The following is a 16,497-nucleotide window of genomic DNA, read 5'->3' on the forward strand; positions in this document are numbered from 1 at the left end:
AATATACTATTAGTTGTCTTTATCCGTGTTGCATTATTTTTTTAGTTATGTGTAGTTAACCTTGTTGTACTATTCGTGGTTTCCATTTCATGGTTGTCTTTATTACACTGTAAACTTTGTGGTGATCGCTTCTTATGTAGAATTCACTGTCCTTACTCTTACTTGTTGACTTGAATTGTGGTAGAACACTTGCATAAGGATACACATAGACAAATCACCCATATCGTCCTAAGAAGATGAATCCTTATATTTTGACCATTTATATGTACCCCCATGTACTTGCCTTATGTGTGAGAGTTATCTTGTTGGCACGTGAGTTGTCCGTGTAGTCATGAGTCATTTTTATTATCAGTACGTGAGTTGTCCGTGTAGTCATGAGTCATTTTATTATCGGCACGTGAGTGGTCCGGGCGGATATTAGATATTGTCACCCCTTGGGCAGTGCTGTTATTAATTGTAATGTGGGCACAAGATGCCAAGTGACTAGGGTTCAGGAATTGTGACATGTGATTGTGATATTGAGGTTTGGTACCTCATGGAAATTCTTGGATAAACCTGGTGTGAAAGCGATTTTTCCTACTGAGTTATCACTTGTCTTCCCTTATTTGGTTTCACCGGATTTAACTTTGTTCAGCTTACTCTACTGTTGCTTTTAGTTACTAGTAAACATTGTATTATTATTTTTAACATGCCTAGCTTTATATTGATATTGTCCCTTGTTAGTTCTACATTTATACTTGTTTAGGTTGTTTTGTCCAATGGGTGTCTTGATTTTTCCTCGTCACTACTCCACCGAGGTTTGTCTTGATAGTTACTGGGTACCGTTATGGTGTACGCATACTATGCTTTTGCACATTTTTGTGCAGATCCAGGTGCCTCGGATATTGTTGATTATTAGCTAGCTGGTAGAGCATTGCCGAGGAGACTCAAGGTAAACATTTCATTGCGTTCGCAGGCCTTATAGTCACCTTCTGATATTGTACTTGTACTGTTTAATCCTTTTCCGAACAATTGTATTTAGGGATTTTTCTAGTAAACTCAGTAGAGCTTATGACTTGTACTACCGGTTTTGAGATGTCATTTCATGTTGTAAATGTTGAGCTCATTTAGAAATATCCGGTTTCTGCTTGATAGTTCTGTTGGTTAATTTCTGTCAATTTATTCAATAAGTGTTGGGCTTACCTAGTCATAGAGACTAGGTGCCGTAACGACATCCTACATAGGGAAACTGTGGTCGTGACAAGTTGGTATCAGAGCTCTAGGTTCTTAGGTGCTACGAGTCATAAGCGAGTTTAGTAGACTCTTGTGGATCGGTACGGAGACGTCTGTACATATCTTCGAGAGGCTACAAAACTATTAGGATACTTTCACTTCTTTGATTCCTATTGTGCGAGTTTGTTAATCTCGGAGTTTGAACCTTTGTCATTCTATTATCTCACAAATGGTAAGGACACGAGTTGCAGTTACCGACGACGTTACCCCTAGAGCCAATATTGCTAAGGTTTGGGGCAGAGGCAGAGGCAGAGGTTGAGGAGGAGCATGTATCGCAGCTAGAGCACTTGTTAGAGCAACAGTTGAGGAGTTTCCAGTAGCTCTGGTTGGGGGACAGGCACCGAAGGCGCCTGTTGCTACCCCGGGACTTCAGGAGATTTTGGAACAGTTCCTGAGCATGTTTGGTACATTGGCTCAGGTGGGGTTTATTACGGTTGCACCAACTACTTCACAGATTGGGGGAGGAGCTTACACTCCCGCCGCCCGTACTCCGGAGCAGCGAGTCCATGTTGGTCTTGTTCCAGGTGTCATCTCGACACACCCTATTATCCTAATTCCGCCCGTGGTTAGGGAAGCAACATCTTTGGAAGAACAGCTCAGACATGCGAGGTTCAAGAAGTATTACCCTCTTACTTGCAGTGGTTCGGCTTCAGAGGATGTGCATGGGTTCCTAGGGGAATGTGCTACCATATTCTTTGCACTATGGGTATTGTGGAGACGAGTGGGGTTGCTTTTACTATGGTCCAGCTCAAGGGAGTGACATATCAGTAGTGGCGAGCGTATGAGTTGGGTAGTCCGGCCGATGCAACTTCACCTTTATGGACTTAGTTTTCTGAGGTATTCTTGAGAGAGTTTGTTCCCCAGACCCTTCGGGAAGTGTGGCGCATGGATTTTGAGCAGCCGCGCCAGGGCACTATGTCAGTGTCAGAGTATGTTGTTAGATTCAGTGATTTATCCAGACATGCACTTGTTCCAATTTCTACAGTTAGAGAGCGAGTCCGCAGGTTCATTGAGGGGCTTAGTCATGATCTCCGGTTCATCATGGCTCGGGGGTTGGAGTCAGCTGTTCCATTTCAGCATATAGTAGAGATCGCATGCAGGACCAGGAGAGAGGGCATGCGGGGTCAGGAGAGAGACGACAGAGAGGTCAAGAGGTCTTACAGACGGAGAGGACCTACTGATCCCTATTTTGGAGGCAGGGTACGACATGGTAAAGGTTTTGTAGGTCAGCCAGTTCAGTTTGCACTTCATATTTTGCATGATATTCTAGGTGCCTATGGGTCTCAGGGTACCAGTGCCGGACAACTTCCACAACCACATCAGCAGAGGGGTTGTACCACCAGTGTGGGTGCAGGTCAGGTGAGTAGAGGGCGCCTAAGAGGGGGTGGCCTGGCTCGTTGATGTGTTTTCTACGGTAGGGCTAAGGCCACTGCACCAGATAATGTTGTATGAGTATGGTTTCGATTTGTTATAGAGAAGCGTCATTCTTATTTTGTTTCAGTTCTTTTTATCGGGGTGAGTCCTCCTATGTTACTTCACATACAGATGAGTTTAGTGATTCGGTACTCCACATAATGTGTTTGCCCATTTTGGGAGATTCTATAGTGGTATCCCGTATCTATCATTTTCTTTTTATTCATTATTGAGAGCTATAAAACTACTTGTAGCCTTCCTGTTACTCATTTCAATAGTTTTGATGTGATTTCTAGGTGATGGGTTACGACTTGTGATTTGGATGCTCTACCAGTGTGGGAGTTCAGTATGTGTTGTGATGTTGTTGGCGAAATTGAATCAGAGGAACATTTCGGTTGGTATGATATGTATTCTACTTGTGATTCAGAGTTGAGGATGAGACCCTCGCAGTTTCATGAGATTCGATGTGTCGAATCACACTATGTGTCACGATGAAGTTATATCAGGATGAAATCCTTGTGATTAGTTCATATGTTTTGATTCTCCCTTGTGAGATTTGGTTCGTAGTATGGTACTAATAGGGAGTTGCGCCTGTCGGGCTTGTTTAATAGTTCTTTAGTGTGTTTCCTTGTATATTCAGTCATATTTGTGTTGTGCTTATTGGGTTTTAGCTTACGAGGCGTGTGTCCAAGTGGCGTTAGATGTGACTTGTTGATTCAGGTGAATAGTTATGAGGTCTTCATGTTTCTTGCATCGTGGTCGGTGTTGTGGAGGCTTGGAACGGGGTTCTAATGGATATGAGGTTAATTGGCGGTGCTGGATTTGATTATGGGTAGCTATCGTGATCAGAGATGTGGTCATGGGCATATGTGTTATGTGTTATGTCGTGTGATTATACTTTGTAGGTGTAGGCATAATTTGTTGCAGTTGGTTGAGGTTGGTACCGTGTGTGGATATAGGAATCGAGTCTTTTGGAAGTAAACGGATGGAGAGCAATTTGGTTCTAAGGCCTATCAGTATGGGTGGAAGGTATAATCTTCAGTTGAGATGGTCTCTTCGGGGCTATGTGGATTGGGGTGATGTGGGATCACCCGCGAGTATATGTATGGTAAGTTCATTAAGTGATTTGAGGACTTCGAAATGGTTCTTGGCACGTTCGAGGACAAACGTTTATTTAAGAGGGGGAGAATGTAACGACCCGACCAGTCGTTTTGAGGATTAGTGTCTCGTTTAGTGGCTTTAGGTCTCGAGCAACTTTGTATTTTGTATTATGACGTGCGTGCATGGCCGAGTTCAGATTTCGAATGATTTGGGATCGATTTGGATGAACAATTCTTGTTTTAGAAGCTTAAGTGGTAAGAGTTGATCAGAGTACTGACTTTTGTGTAGACGACTCTGAAATGGTATTTTGACGATTCCAACAGCTTCGTATGGTGATTTTAGACTTAGGCGTGCGTCTGGATTTGGATTTGCATGTCCGTAGGGTAATTTGAAGCATTTCGGTGAAAATTAGAAATTTGAAGTTTTGGAAGGTTGAAAGGTTTGACCGAGAGTTGACCTTGGTGATATCGGAGTTGGAATGTGATTCTGAGAGTTGGATTAGCTCCTTTATGTCATTTGGAACTTGTGTGAAAAACTTGGGTTCTTTCTGAGTTGATTTGATATGTTTCGGCACGCGTTTTGAAAGTTGCAAGATTTGATAGTTCATAAGTTCGATTTGAGGTGTGATTCGAAGTCTCGACATTATTTGATGTGATTTGAGACCTCGAGCGGGTCTGTGTTATGTTATGAAACTTGTTGGTATGTTTCGACGGGTTCTCGGAGATCTCGGGCGTGTTTTGGATGAGTTTCAGATGGTTTATGTGCTTTTGGTCAGGTCTGGTTCGGGTGTGTCGTACCTGCACATTTTGGAGCCCAGGTGCGGAGCCGATTCCGTGAAAGTTCGGTTGCTTCTGCGATGTTGGACCTGGGCTGGAATTCCGTTTCTGCATATTCGAGAACGCATATGTTTGTCCGCATATGCGGTGAGCCCATCGCTGATGCGAGTTTGTGGCTCAAGTAGACTATCTGCTTCTGCGGTGTTGTAATCTCATCCGTGCAATCGTAGATGTGAATAATGGCTCGCAGGTGCGTAATTTTGGGTTGGCAAGTGAAGGCCGCATATGGGAGATTTTTCTCGTAAAATTGAGAGCGCAGTAGCGGGACTTTGTCTACAAATGCAGAAAAGGCTGGGCAGAATGTTTAAATGTCGAGGGTTTGATGTTTTTGTCATATTTTGAGTTGTAGACCTCGGCTTTAGGAGATATTTCGTGGGTTTGTCAAGAAATTCATTAGGGTAAGTGTTCTCTACCCGCATCTTATCATATCTCATGCATCCCTTGCTATTTTCATCATTTAATTAGTGAATTAAGTTGGGAATTTGGGAAACATTTGTAAAATCTTTCAAAAGTGTAAAATGATGATTTGAAGGACGAATTGATATCAGAATTTGGTAATTCTTATATGGTTGAACTCGTATCGGAATGGGTGTTCGAGTTTTGTGAATTTTATCGGGTTTCGAGGCGCGGGTTCCGGGGGTGACTTTTGGGTTGATTTTTTTAGTTCTTGTTAAAGATTGAAGCTTTGTTATCCGAAATTATCTCTTATGAGTTTTATTTCTGATTTAAAGTTATTTTGACTAGATTTGAGCCGTCCAGAGATTATTTCAGAGAAGATCATTTTAGAGTATCAGTCTAGTTTTTTTTAGGTAAGTATCTTGCCTAACTTTTTGTGGGGGAACTACCCTTTTGGATTTGAGTCATTCGTGCTAATTGTTTCATGTGAAGGCCGTGTACGCGAGGTGATGAGTACGTGCTCGGGCTTATTTGTGGAAATTTGACCATTTGGGGCTCTTAGGTTCTTATGTTCATTAGATATGAAGTTGTCTGTCATGTTAAATCCCCAAATTACTAAATTCACCCTTACATGTCTTAATTAGAATTAATTGCTTCATGTTCTACCCTTATTGCCGATTAAACTCTTATTTGCCTTAACTGAAGTTGTTGCCTCTAATTGTCATGATATCCTTTCCGTAATTTCTTAACCTTAATTGAAATTATTATTATCTCTTCCGTAATTGATTAGCCTTAACTGAAGTTTGTTATCCCTTTCATTGTTGACGTACTCTAATTTGGATTCATTGATTCATGTTATCTCTCTTCTTATCGAATTGTACTTTCGTTGGATCATTGTTACACATTACCTCTCCCTTGTTGAATTATTCTTATTGAGACTATTATTTCCTGTGGTGTCTTTCTCTGTGAGTTCGTTCTTTCGTTTCTTTGTGTTCTGAAGTTCTTGTGTTGATTTACTTGCCGTATTCTAGTGTTATTGTTATTGTTGCTATAATATTCTGTGTTGTTGAGCCGATGGCTATGTGTGGTTGTGATATTGAAACTGTTTTGAGAAAATATTGTGGAATATAGGCACATATTGTGAAGGTCATTTTGTTGAGTTGTTATGTTTTGGCATACATGTTATTGTTGAGAGAATTATTATGTTGTTTGCACGAGGTTTCTACCATGCTATTGTTATGTTGTTTGCACGAGGTTTCTGCCGTGCTATTATTATTATTGATATGCATGCGGTGGTATAAGGTCTGGGTGATGAAACGCATATGGTGAGATAAGGTGGGCTTGATACGCGTGGCTAGTAGGGGAACTACTAGAAGCCATGCAGTGTAATAAGGTGGGCTAAAATGCGAGATGTTATTTTAGGAAAAATAATTTTCAAAACTAAATGTAAAGGCTCCCGCGGTGATATAAGGAAAGTTTGTGATTCATTTTATGATTTGAGACTACGAGGCGGTACCTCGGTAGGGCTCTTGTTGACATTTTCCCATTCTTGTGTACTTGTCTTTGATTGTTGTTTCCTTAGCATACTATTAATTGTCTTTTTCCGTGTTGCACTATTTTCTTAGTTCTGTGTATTAATCTTGGTGTACTATTTGTGGTTTCCATTTCATGGCTGTCTTTATTACTCTGTACACTTTGTGATGATCGCTTCTTATGTATCATTCATTGTCCCTACTCTTACTTGTTGACTTGAATTATGGTAGAATACTTGCACAAGCATACACGTAGAAAAATCACCTATATCGACCGATGAAGATGAATCCTGATGTTTTGACCATTTAAATGTACCTATGTGAGAATTATCTTGTTTTCACGTGAATTGTCCGTGCAGTCATGAGTCATTATTATTGTCGGCAAGTGAGTGGTCTGGGCGAATATTAACATTGTAACCCCTTGGGCAGTGCTATTATGAATTGTAATGTGGGCACAAGATGCCAAGTGATTAGGGTTCACGAATTGGGACCCGTGATTGTGATTGTGATTTTGAGGTTTGGTACTTCGTAGAAATTCTTGGATAAACCTGGTGTGAAAGCGGTTGTTCCTACTGAGTTATCACTTGTCTTCCGTTATTTGGTTTCGCCATATTTAACTGTGATCAACTTACTCTATAGTGTTATTACATTTTCTGTCTCGTTGCTTACTATTTCTTTTAGTCCACATTACAAACATTGTATTATTATTGTCATCATGCGTAGCTTATAATTGATACCATTCCCTGCTAGCTCTACATTTATACATGTTCAGGTTGTTTAGTCCAGTTGGTGTCTTGACTGTTCCTCGTCACTACTGCACCGAGGTTAGTCTTGATACTTACTAGGTACTGTTGTGGTGTAATCATACTACGCTTCTACACATTTTTGTGCAGATCCAGTGCCTCGGATATTGTTGATTATTAGCTAGATGGTCGAGCATTGCTGTGGAGACTCAAGGTAAACCTGTCGTCGCGTTCGCAGGCCTCAGAGTCACCTTCTAATACTGTTCTTTTATTGTTTAATCCTTTTCCGAACAGTTGTATTTAGGGATTTTTCTAGTAAACTCAGTAAAGCTTATGACTTGTACTACCAGTTTTAGGATGTTATTTCATGTTGTAAATGTTGAGTTCATTTCGAAATATCCTATTTCTGGTTAATAGTTCTGTTAGTTAACTTCTGTCAATTTATTCAATAAGTGTTAGGCTTACCTAGTCGTAGAGACTAGGTGTCGTCACGACATCCTACAGAGGGAAATTGGGGTCGTGACATGTAACGACCCGACCGGTCATTTTGAGCCCTAGCGCGTCGTTCGATAGTTTGAGGTCATGAGTAGCTTCACTTAAGGTATTATGACTTGTACGTGTGGTCGGATTTGCATTTTGGGAAGTCCGTAGTTGATTTAGAAAGAAAATTCTCATTTAGGAAACTTTAAGTTGGAAGAATTTTACTATGGTGTGATTTCAAGTAAATGACCTCGAAATCGGGTTTTGAAGGTTCCAACATGTTCGTATGATGATTTTGGACTCGGGCGTATGTCCGGATCGAGTTTTGGATGACCCGTGAGCGTTTCAGCGCCTATTGTGGAAAGTTGGCATTTTGGAAGGATTTTATAAATTTGAGTTGAAGTGCATTTCAATGTTATTAATGTTCGTTTGGGATTCCGACCCTGGGAATAGTTCCGTATGGTGATTCTATATTTAGGGGCGTGTCCGGAAGTGGATTTGGAGGTCCGTAGGTCGTTTCGGGGTCATTTGGCGAAAAATGAAAATTTGAAGTTTTTGGAAAGTTTGACCGAGGGTGAAACTTTTGATATCGGGTTTGGATTTCGGTTCCGAAAGTTGGAGTAGGTTTGTAATGTCATTTAATATTTGCACGCAAAATATGGTATCATTCCGAGTTGATTTGATAGGAAACGGACGCGCGGGAGTATTTTTAGAAGTTTTTGAGTTCCTGAGTTAATCCATGCGTTTTGGAGTCCGATTCGTGGGTTTTGATGTTATTTCATTGTTCGATCGCTTGAGCGAGTTCGTATGATGTTGTTAGACTTGTGTGTGTGTCTGGTGTTGAGATCCGAGGGCTCGGGTGAGTTTCGGACGTTCGTGAGGAAGAGAAAAACTTCAGTTTTTCTGATGTTTCTTGGCAGCTGTTTCAAGTCTCGCAAATGCGAGAATTTGTTCGCATTTGCAAACCTCGCATTTGCAAGAAAGGCTTCGCAATTGTGAATAAGCCTGACCTGGGCAGTATTCGCTTTTGTGAAACTTTGGTCGCATTTGCGATCTCAATAGTGTCTGCATCTGTGACTCCTTGGTCGCATTTGCGACCTTGGCATTAGAAGCCCATGTTCGCATTTGCGATGGATTTGTCACATTTGTGAACCAGGTGTCGCAAATGCGACATCTGAGGCTTGTGCATAACTCTATTAAATGCACGACTTAGGCCATTTAACTCATTTTCTTTCATCTCTTGGGCGCTTTTGGAGCTCGAGGGGGGGGGGGGGTTCACCTAGCACTTTGAGGTAAGTAATTTCTACACAACATGAGTTAAATACATAGATTATGAGTAGATTAACATGTAAAAACTTGGTAAAAATCAAGGGTTTAGATGAAAACCTAAGTTTTGGATAAAAATGGGGTTTGACCACGAAATTGGTTATGAAATGTTGTAAAAATCATATATTTGAGTTCGTGAGGTTATGGGTAACAACTTTCTTCAAATATTTTTGGATTCCGGGCACGTGGGCCCGGAGGTGAATTTTAGGAATCTTACATTTAGGGTTGGGTAATCACTTTAATAGTTGAAATATGAACTTTTGAACATGTATTGATTAGTTTATATACTATTTGATTAGTTTTGGTTTGTTCGGCATCAAATTGAGGGTCTGAGCATAATATTGGACCGGAAAGTAGGCTTTGAGGCGAGGTAATTCTCTTTTCTAGCCTTGTAAAAGGGAATTAACCCCATAAGTGAATTGGATTATGTTCTTCTATCTGTGGGGGCTACGTACGCATGAGGTGATGAGAGTCCGTACGTAGCTACTAATTATGCTATTGTCCGGGTAGTCTAGGACCCATATCATGCTATACTTACAATGTTTGTACCCTACTTATTAATTTAATTGCTTAAGTCTTTTGAAACCTGATAAAAGAATTACATTTCACTTACTTGAAGTTGTGAATAGAACACTTGACTGTTACTGAGAATTGGTGTTTTCCTTAAAATATTTTCTATTTGTGGAGCGGGCCGAACACCTCGGTAGCAGATAAATGCATCTATGGTTCGTGTCGTTCGACCCTCGGTAGTGCACAGTTTAAATATTATGTTGGATCGGGCCGTACGAGCTATACATAATTTGCGCATGATAAATCTTTGGAACTAATTATAATTGATATTGCTTCTTATTGTTAAATGACGAGAATAAATTTGAAAAAATTTCCTATTAATAAAATAATTGTCCACTCACTTCTTGTTATTGAGTTTATAGCTGTTTCATACAATCCATGCTTAAGTACAATATCAGTATTTATTGTTAGCCTATAGTAAGTATCGGAGTCGACCCCTCGTCACTACTTCTTCGAGGTTAGACTAGATACTTACTGGGTACGTGTTGATTTACTTATTCATACTACACTTGCTGCACATTTTTGTGCAGGTACATATATATCTAGCAGACTTGTGGGCGCAGAGGCACGGCTATTTCGGGGACTTAGGTGAGCTGCATCCCATGTTGCGAATTCGCAGCACACAAAGTCTCCATCAGAGTTATCTACCCTCTCATGTCTAATTGTACTTTCAGACAGATATTGTATTTCTAATATATTTTCTAGTTGATACTCATGTACTTGTGACACTGGGTTTTGGGGTGATTATGGGCTGTTCAGTATTGTAATTGTGAAAATACTATCATTTACTTTGTAAAGTCTATCCCTTACTATTTAATTGAAGGAAATTATGATTTCAAAAATACTGAAATGAGTAATTTAGTTAATCAATTATTGTTAGATGGCCTGACAGCGGTGTTAGACGCCATCACGACCTCTAATAGAATTTGGGTTGTGACAACATGGTATCAGAGCGCTAGGTTCACCTAGGTCTTATGAGTCATGAATGAGTCTAGTAGAGTCTTGCGGATCGATACGGAGACGTCTGTACTTATCTTCGAAAGGCTACAGGGCTGATAGGAGCACTTTCCTTATTACAGCCGATCGATATATAATATTTCATTCTAATTTAGATCAGTCCTCTATTGTTCCTTTCTTTTTTACCTTTTAAATTAATCAAACAAATTGCTTCATAAACATGCTGCATAAAGAAATCATTTAATTTATTATCACGAAATATTAAAACACACAAAATAAGCTGAGATACAAGGGCGGAAAAGTAATAATAATGGTTCAATATGTGTGTCCACCAAAACGTCTCTGTCTTCGTTGAAAAGAAAGTATGGCCTCCTTGAGAGCTTCTTCTCCAAAGTCTGGAAATAGTGTCTCTGTGAAGTACAATTCAGAGTAAGCGAGTTGCCACAATAAGAAGTTACTGATTCTCTGTTCTCCGCCAGTCCTTATAAGTAAATCAGGTTTAGCAAACTTAGTACACTTGGTAGCTAGTTCTTGCTCAAATAATGTATTGTCGATATCCTCTAACTCTAAAAGACCGTTCTTTACTTTATTGGCTATGCTCTTAGTTGCTTGTAATATGTCATAATGTCCTCCATAGTTTACTGCTATCATAAGATGAAGTCCTGCATTGGCTTTTGTGGTCTCCTATGTCAGGTCTATGCATTTCTGTAAAGTGATGGGAAGTTTGGATCTGTCTCCAATAGCAGACACTCGTACCCCGACCCTGTTCATTTTAAGTAATGAGAAAATTGAAAATATTTGTGTGTGTGTGTAAATATTAGAACAAACAATTACCTCATAAATTCTTCAAAGAACTCTTCGAACAGTTGCATCAAGAAATCAACCTCCTCCTGCTCAAAATAAATAACGGAAAAAAATATATTGTTCAAATATCATATACTAGTCGCCACGTCATGGATGAAAAACGAAACTATTAAATTGCAAATGAGGAATAAATCATGCTTGAGTTATTGCTAAACAATTATATTCACGAGTCAACATACTTCTGCATGCGTTTGGTTTTGGTTTACTAATATCGATTGGCTAAGTAATTGGGAGAACATGCATGCAATCATGTAAAAAAAAAATACGTACGTAGATAAATTCCGAAATTCAAAATAGGAATGAGGTTAAAATTTGGAGTTTCCCATTAATGTAGGATGCGTACCTTGGAACGACTCCAATTTTCAGTAGAGAAAGAAAAAGCAGTGATAGCTTGTATTCCCAGTTTGGAAGAAATGTTACAAATCTCTTTTAATTTTTGAGTAATTAACCTGTGACCTTCTTGCACAGGTAAGCCTCTAGCCTTAGCCCATCTTCTGTTTCCGTCCATTATTAAAGCAACATGTTTAGGGATATTTAGCTGATCATCAATTAGTTGGCTGAGTGAGTTTGAAATCTTGCAGAAACGGCCACGCGCAGATAAACACGGAGATGGAGATGGAAATGATGATCCAAGACCCAACTTAGAGGTCTTGGATGGGATAAGGAGCTGAGCTTGGGACGCTAACAAAGAGCTCATTTTCCTCAACCTTAGTTAATTGCACACTAAAGTGAATTAAGTTTAAAAAGGAAAGCAGGCAGCAATTTCAGTTCTGATAAAGGAAACTAATCTATGCTGCTTAAATAGGCATGCATGTCAGTACCCTTTGGGTTTGCTAATTGTGTTAAAAATATAGTACTCTACTTAGTATACAATACTATATTCCTCATTGGGTATATAAAAACTAAAATACTTATCTCTTAACATTTGGCAAACGTGTTCTTACGATTCTATTTAATATTGTTCAAAGATTGCCATCTAACTTTTTATTAATTAGATTGTCACTTTACATCATTAATTGCGTACTACTTTCCTTTAAATGTAATGAATTTTTCGAGACTTATTAAGAGACCCAATATCTTCGGCTATAATACCAATCAACTGATCTACTTCTACACTCGTCGACATAAGCTATTACACTCAAGTACATCAACGATCTCTACAACTCATAAAATAGGATTTGTAAATCCAAGAAGATTCATCAACTACGTTTGCAAACCTTTGTAGTCAGTTGATCAATCTCTTTTTTTCTCTGCCTTTTTCAATGTTATATGGTTGATATTGCACAGGTGTATTAACATTATTATTTTGATCAATATTTTGCATTTTCTTCACTTCCTCTACTTTTGCACTACTAGGCTAGCTAGTGGAGATTCACTTTTTAACTACATGCGGTCACTGATACCACGATCTATTTTGGCTATTACGTTCTTCCTCTAACTATCCAGTGAGGCAGATTCATTGAATTTCACATCCATACTAATAACAAACAATGGAGTCTTCTGATATGTGCACCACAATTTATAACTTTGCACTCAGTTGCATACCCAAACAATATGCACTTCTTTGCCCTCGACTCAAGTTTTTCATCCCTCACATGAGCATAAGCAGGACAACCAAATATTCTCAATTGGAATAATCATCAGGCGAATCAGACCATACCTCAAAAAGAGCCTTGAACTCGATAGTTGTGGATGAAGATTTGTTGACCAAATAACAACTTGTATTGATTGCTTTGGCCAAAAATTTCTTGCTAATACATAAGTGTGAAAGCATACTTCGCACTATATCACAAAATGTTCTGATGCAAGTACGGTGTCTCACTATGCCTTCTCTACTGAAGAAATTATTAAACTTTGAATTGCAAAATTTCAACCTATTATCAGTTCGGAGACGCTTAACTTTTGTTTCCATCTGCATCTGGAACATCATCTTTCATTTAACAAATGTCGAAAATGCTTCATCTTTTATTTTCAAAAAATATGACCAAACCATTTTTGAGTAATCATCAATCCAATCATCAAATATCTGGCACCACTCTTGGAGAAAAATCTGTTTGGACCCCAGGAGTCTAAATGTATATAATTTAAGTTGTCTCTGGTATTGTGCTTTCACCTTCTTGTTGAATTTCATCCTTTTCTGTTTACCAAACATACATGGCAATCAAGGATGGCGTGATACGGAGATAACCAATCCATGCCTAGGATGACCTCAAAGCCAGTCATATCAAGCAACAGAAGATCCGTTCTAGTCTCATGACCACAAAATGTAACAATGCAGGACCGGTAGATCCGATCCATAATAAGAGAATCACCCACAAGAGTGGACACATAGATAGCAGTACCCATGGGCTCACGAGGAACACCCAGGAAATGAGGAAACAAATATGAAACATACAAATACGTAGACCCTGGATCAAATAGTACTGAAGCATCCCTACCGCAGACATAAATAATACCTGTGATCACAACATCTGAGGCCACTGCATCTGGTCTGGTTGGAAAAGCATAAAACCTAGCTGGAGTGCCACCTGACTGGCCTCCACCTGGATGGCCTCCACCTTTAGGACGGACCTTACCCACCTGCCCTCCACCTCCGGCGGTCGGACGATTGGTGGGACAACTGGTGCTATAATCATAGGCTGCTAACCCTGCTTCACTCCCTTGCCCCGAAGCCTGGGGCAGAACTTTAGCACATGACTGAGATCCCCGCACTCGAAACAACCTCTCGGTACAGTGAGCTGCTGACCTAAAGTCTGACCTTGATGGCCTAAATACCCACTAGAACAACCCTGAATAGCTAGTGGGCGGTAGGAACTCTCTGGCATGGAGCTAAAATAAGGTCGCACTGGAGCACCCCGAGGAGGCGGCGCTGCTGAATATGTGGGCCTGCTGGACTGACCCCTCACAAATTGGCCTCTGCCCCCACCCAGGGCGCCTCTGAACTCTCTAGAATACCAAAACTGCTTATCTCTCGTAGCCTACTCCCGGGTACGCTGACGTACACCCTTAATCCTCCGAGCTATCTCTATAACTAGCTGGTAAAAAGTCCCCATCTCAACCTCTCGGTCCATGGTGGAATGAATGCCTATGTGCAAACCTGCAACAAACCTCCGCACTCTCTCTGCATCGGTGGTAATGATCATAAGTGCATGGCGAGACAACGTAGAGAACCTCGCCTCATAGTTGGTCATTGACATCTGACCCTCCTGGAGTTTCTCGAACTGAAATAACAACTCTTACCTCTAAGAGGGTGGGTTATATCTATCCAGAAAAATACAGGTGAACCGGTCTCAAGTCATGGGAGGAGAATCTGCTGGTCTGCCGAGAAGATTGGACTGCCACCATCTACGGGCCTTGTCCTCCACTTGGAAAGTAGTAAAATCTACCCCATGGGACTCCAATATCCTCATGTTATGCGGTCTGTCCATGCACCGATCAATAATGTCCTGGGGGTCCTCATGTCTCTCACCTCCAAAGACAGGAGGATGAAGCCTAGTCTATCTGTCCAATAGCTTCTGCGGATTGCCGGCCGCAACTGGTCTAGGCTCGGGTATAGCTGCTGCCACTGGCTAAGCTCCACCCATATGTAGTGCACTCGGGGTCTGATATACGACAGCTGCATGCCTTGGAGCCTGAGCGGTAGGGGTCTGTGCTCCCCTTCCCGCCTGCGATGTGGCTGGGTCTGCTGGAAATAAACTAGCATGGGTCATAGTATCCATGAACCGCAACATACGGCCAATGACTTCCTGGAAACCTGGTGCAGACACGAAATCTGCCAGGGCTGGCTCTGCTGCAGGCATCTCACCCTGCTTCTCAATAATAGGATCCTCTACTGGATATACTGGTGGCATAGCTGGAGAAAAACTGGGACGTCCTCGTGCTCTAACACGGGCTGGAGCCCTCCCTCGGCCTCTGCCTCGGCCTCTAAAAATAAGGGGAGCAGAGAATAAGAGAAAGATACTTAGTACAACATCAACTGCACTATAAGAGATGAAGAAAGAGTAGTTTTCTAACACCCTATAGCCTCTCGAAGATAAGTACGGACGTCTTCGCACCGATCCGCAAGACTCTATTAGGCCTGCTCATAACTTGTAAGACCTACATGAACCTAGTACTCTGATACCATGTTGTCATGACCCAATTCAAGTGATTAAATTCCATTAATTTAAAAGGTTGACACCACAAATTTGTAAATAAATAGACAAAAGCAGTTGAGTGCCATCATAATAATAGAATAATCCAAAACCATATGTCTGTTAGTGTGTGTGCCAAGACCTGGTGTCATACGTGTATGAGCACTAATAGATTGAACAAAACTCTAGCTATTGTCTGGAATGAAAATAGTTAGGAATAAATGCAAAGGAGAGACTCTAGGTGCTGTGGAACAACTTAGGAGGTAGCTCACCACTAGGCCTCGGGATAACGGGGGTGCGTGCCTGAATGACTGCCAGATGCACCTGCCTCAGATCCTGCACAATTAGTGCAGAAGTGTAGCGTGAGTACATAAACAACATGTACCCAGTAAGTATCTAGTTTAACCTCGACGAAGTAGTGACGAGGGGTCGACTTCGACACTTACTATGGGCTAACAATACGAACATAGAAATTCTAAATAAGCATGAGTTATGTAAATAACAATAATAACCCATTAACAAGCAGGAGCAAATAATTCTTTCACAAATTAATGAATTCCAAATAAATCCCCGTCATTGATAAGTGTAACCTCATAAGCCACAAAATAATCTCAAGTATGATTAGGGTCTGAGTATTATTAAGCACGATTTATGCCGAGGTCGTATGGCCCGATCCATAATAACGTGTACACTGCCCAAGGACGTGCGTCAATCTACTGCCGAGGCGTACGGCCCGCCCCACAAGAAGAGAGGATACTCTATAAGAATTTGACTTAAATGTTATAACAAGGATAATACACAATGTAATAAAAATTCGATTAACGGTTCCGCTAAATATTTAAGTAAGTGAAATTCGGCCTTTTACAATTCCTCT

At 40.6% G+C, this 16,497-nt stretch overlaps 1 pseudogene; it reads right to left on the reverse strand.

Annotated features, from left to right (window-relative positions):
• Positions 1-10,854: 10,854 nt before the first annotated feature.
• LOC142176526 ((2Z,6Z)-farnesyl diphosphate synthase CPT6, chloroplastic-like) lies at positions 10,855-12,281 on the reverse strand (annotated as a pseudogene).
• Between the last annotated feature and the right edge of the window lie 4,216 nt (positions 12,282-16,497).

Source organism: Nicotiana tabacum, chromosome 22 (assembly GCF_000715075.1).
Source record: "Nicotiana tabacum cultivar K326 chromosome 22, ASM71507v2, whole genome shotgun sequence".
Taxonomy (NCBI): domain Eukaryota; kingdom Viridiplantae; phylum Streptophyta; class Magnoliopsida; order Solanales; family Solanaceae; genus Nicotiana; species Nicotiana tabacum.